Source organism: Austrofundulus limnaeus, unplaced genomic scaffold (assembly GCF_001266775.1).
Source record: "Austrofundulus limnaeus strain Quisiro unplaced genomic scaffold, Austrofundulus_limnaeus-1.0 Scaffold253, whole genome shotgun sequence".
NCBI lineage: Eukaryota > Metazoa > Chordata > Actinopteri > Cyprinodontiformes > Rivulidae > Austrofundulus > Austrofundulus limnaeus.
Genome location: NW_013952655.1, coordinates 209,633 through 214,331, shown reverse-complemented (window position 1 = coordinate 214,331; position 4,699 = coordinate 209,633). Strand labels below are relative to the sequence as shown.

The window sequence follows — 4,699 nt, the reverse complement described above, 5'->3', positions numbered from 1 at the left end:
TGATTAAGGTTCAGAATAAGGTTGGAGTGCAGCCGCTGTCTATCTTCTGCAATGGTTTGTGTTTTTAAGCACTCTTCTTCCAGCCACTATAAACTTTTATTCTTTGACATCTGCCATTTCAGGTATTGCTACATATTAAAACAATGCTATATTTTATTTTGGATTAAGCTAAGCAAAACCAAAATCAAACACGGTGGATGTTTAAAATTCATTAGTTTGATTTTACATTTTTACGTTTAGGTTTGGAAAATGGAGAAAAAAAACTTTTGTTTGTTTGTTTGTTTTTTCAATTTTATTTAAAAAAAACAAACAAGGGGCAAACCATACATGGATTCACCTAAATATAGCCCATCTTAAGGTCATTTTTGAAAAAGCTATGGGTAAACTAAAATTAAAGTTGTACTCATCACTCAGTCTGTAAGAACAAAGAATGATTTATTAAAACAGTATCAATGTTTTCTGTAAAAAAAAAAATAAGTAGCAGAAATAACACTGATCACTTAGTTCTTTTTTATGTTTGAGCCAAACGTTTTCAGATCCTCTGCAGCTCCAGTAATGCTGGTGTCAGCTGGCTTTTATCCAAACTGTTCTAACWTTGTTCAAAAAAGATCCTTGCTTCATCCACTGTGATAAAACAGCATGGCTCTGCACACCATGTCTTCAGATTAGTTCCTCACTGGTTTGAATGCTGTCCTCCTTCTAAAGTTCTAAGGGTTTCCCTCAAGTCAAAGGTCAGGAGGTCGGCAGCTGCCCTGAACCTACAATGACAGAAAGCCAAACATGGGGGAGGTGAGGACAAAACTGAAAGGTGAACACAAAATGTTTTTGGTAACCTTCAAGCTGACATGGATTAGGACTTACTGCCAGTTTGCCTGTCTCTTTTCATCCATCATAAGAAGTTGTTTCCTAACGTTCATTCTGTGGGGTCAAACTGTCAGTTACCTTAAAGCTTCTGGATTGTTCGATTGTCTTCAGAGAAAGTGGCAAGTATGTTCCAAGGCTTGACCACTGTAGCACTCTGAATGTTGGAATCTCCATGATCTTAATCAAACACCTTCAAAGCATATAATGAACACTCCCAGAAGTGAGCACATCACCCCGATTTTTATTCTCTCTCCTCAGGCCTCCAGTCTGTTTTAGAATGGATTTAAAATGTTTATTGTTAACTTGTAAAGCTTTAATGGTCTTGCCCCACCTTATTTAGCTGAACTAGTAGCTTTCCGTTAGCAATGAGCGAATCTTAAGATCTTCTAATACATCTTTAAAGTCCAAATATAAACGTTGGGATAACAGGGCCTTTTTCTTGCTAAACCCATTCTGTGGAAACAACTTCACGTCTTGCACTCAATTACTGACCTGGGTCTTTTTAAATCTGATCTTGTAGTCTTTTTATTCAGGTTAGCTTTTAATAATGTGCAAATAGCCCAAGCGTGGAATTAAACAACAAACAGTCTTTTCTGACTAAATATGTTTTGTCTGTGATGGTGTCCATTTGTGTTTATTGGTGTTGTGTGGAAGTAGACATCCCCAAAACAATCTATTTCTCCACCAGAGGGCACACTGGTACATTTGCCAATCTCCTGGGAAATTTTGTGATAGATTTATAATAGTGCCCTCTGGTTAACTATCAGCTAGAACAGAGTTATTCAAATATATTGCTCCGGGGGCCACAGTTACTGCCGGTCAAGAGAGGGGCCGATCATCCAGCAATTAAAGTTATTCTGTAAATAAACCAAGTATTAAAAAGATCTGTTACCTTTGAATTAGTTTATTTTGCTGCATTTAAATGCAGCAAAATAAACGAACTTGTTCTAGCACAGGGCTACTATCACTATCACTACTTTTACAGGGTTTTGTATGTTGTATTCATGATTAATCATGAATACAACATACAGAACCCTGTAAAAGTAGTGATAATTAAACATTATCAAAAACAAAAAGAACACATCATGCCTCCTATTAGACCCAAATAATATTTTGACATCTCTGACTTGCCAAATTTTTAAACCAATTTTATTTTCACTTTCATCATTTTATCGTCAACTGCTTGTAGTTTTAACTGTCTTGAGTGTTTATAGAAATGGTTTTTACCAGCTTCTAGCCAAGATTCTGATGTTTCTGTCGATACCAAACATGCCTATGTTTATCTAAAAGAACTTGGAGTAATTAAAGTAGAAACCGGGGGTTTGGGCTTAAGAGATGAAGAAAGCAATTGGCCGCCAATTCAATAGCCCTGTGCTAGAACAAGTCTCATTCTTTTTTTTTTTGCTTATTTTATCTTTCTTATAATCATTTCCTTCTTGCCACTTCAGTAGAAAGCAGAACTGAATATCAGAATATTTGCATCTTAGCTTCTTCATCATCAGTGGCTTTTTTTAATAGGAGAAAAAGAAAGAGAAAGAAAAAAGTGAAATGTAATGAGAAAGAGAGAAAGAGAGATTAGAATATATGTGAAATATATGTTGAGAAAACACAAGACAGCACACCCGACATCTTGGCTCCACACCTACAAAAACAAAGATGGCAAAACCAAGCAACAAAAATGCATATCTATATAATTATAATGACTATAGCCTTGCTGAAAACCAAACCCATATACATATACAGTATAAATTTATACATATACACATAAACATACCCATACCTACATATCAGTACACTTTCATACAAATATACACATACACATATACTGTATCTATATATATATATATGCACATACCATTCAGTCAGTGCCCAAATAGAAAACCCAGGATGTAAACAATTCAATAGCCCTGTGCTAGAACAAGTCTCATTCTAAACTTCGGTTTTCCTCTGACGCTGCTACAAAGCTCAAAATCAGAGTTTCTTGAAGAATCTGATCAATATACTGATCTTGTAAAAAAATGTTCAAATTGGTTGCCTGAATAATATGCAGAAAACCAAATAAATTTGCAGTTAAATGCTTATTTTTAGATCTTTGCTTCAGAGATCTAAAACAAAATGGCCCCAAATCACATGATCTCATAATATTTATGAAACCCTGGTTGCACCTTATGTGGGGGATTCTACTTATGTCAGCACTGGAATGTAAATATTATTCTTACACTAGTGAAGTGAGGCATATATTAAATAGAGACTTGTTGATTCTCTTCCAATTTAAAGTAAATGACCTCAATTAATTACAAAATTCATTTGCTCAGTCACAAAATATCCACCAATATGTACACAGACCAAAACTAGGGGTAGCATTATACATGAGAATACATTTTGTATGCTTTTTAAACAAACAAACAAACAAACAAAAAAAGGATCACATTATATAAAATTTCTACATTATACAAGCTTGGGTTTGTTTGTGGTTATTAATTTTTTATAAGAGCAGACAAGTGATTTTTCTTTGTTCGCTTTTTGTTTTGTTTCCTTTAATGAATAAAATAAATAAATGAAAACAAATAAATATTTGAGATTGCGTAAATATAGTGGCATTTGTATTGTTTTTACTGTTGGTTTTAACTTTTGTACTGTGAACTTTGTGATCTTCTTAGCTGTTGTGAAGCTCTGTAAAACAGCCACCTAGTTTTCGTGAAAAAAGGGATCTTAGAGTTAGAAAACATCTATCACTCATCCTAACATCTTCAAAACTGTTGTGTAAAGTTGAAGCACTTTAAGGAACCGAGAAGATTTTCATGTTTTGCAGCTACCAGAGGGTGTGGCCGGGACATGTCAACAAAGTTGGACGTGACCCGTTTAGTGCATAATTGGCCATTTGGTACTGTTGTACTGGACAAACTTGAGAGGAGGACCGGTGACTGCTTTAGCTGGACATGCTCAACCAAGTTTCCTTGGTGCACTAGGGCCCTTTATGGTAAATGGTAAAGGGACTGTACTTATATAATGCCTTTCTATCCAACCAGGACACTCAAAGCTCTTCACACTACAATCTGTGTCCTCATTTACCCATTCACACAGCACTCTATTAGATGTCCTACAAAGCTAACATGTACAATCAATCTATGGAGACTGATCAGTGCCAATCACATTCATACACTGATGGGACACACATCAGAGGCAGTGGGGGTTCCCAAGGACACAACAACTAAGACAGCTGAAACAGGGGATTGAACCTGCAACCTACCAGTTCCAGGATGACTCCCCTAACCACTCTGCCAGCCGCCCCACATTGCTTATCATTGCTTGCAGTTTTAATTGACTTTTAAGAATTTGAATGTTTTTGCACAGTGCCCTGAGACAACATTCATTGTGACAATGCACCAYGCAATATGTTGAATTGAATAGACTTATTAATTCAGAAATTTGGGAACCTTCTTGGTAGTTGACAAACTCAAAGCACTAAAGCACTACTGCCAGCATCAGTAGTAAGAGTTTCCACTTGTTTCTGAGCTTTGTTGCACAGTAATGCACCAAACAGAAACAGACACATTTAGAAGTTTTCCAAACAGGAGTCCTCTGCTTTGTGTCTAAAGACAAAAAAAAAAAAAAAGTTCCAGTCATCTCAACAAAAACTTTTCAGTCCTGTCTAATCAATTAGAGGAAAAACACAGTTTACTTTAGTGAGTAAACATAACCAACCCTGGAGCCACTGTTGTTGTGTGACCTCCTCTGTAACTGCAGCCATGTGGCCGTAACACCGACTGAACAGCTGGACAATCTGTCTCTCTCTCTCTCTCTCTCTCTCACACACACACACACACACACACAC

The 4,699-nt window shown here is 36.2% G+C and overlaps 1 protein-coding gene across 1 annotated transcript in view; it reads left to right on the top strand.

The window, feature by feature from the left end:
* The window catches only part of me1 (malic enzyme 1, NADP(+)-dependent, cytosolic), a gene marked incomplete at its 5' end in the record, with an annotated part of 107,671 nt that overhangs the window by 69,293 nt on the left and 33,679 nt on the right, over positions 1-4,699 (top strand).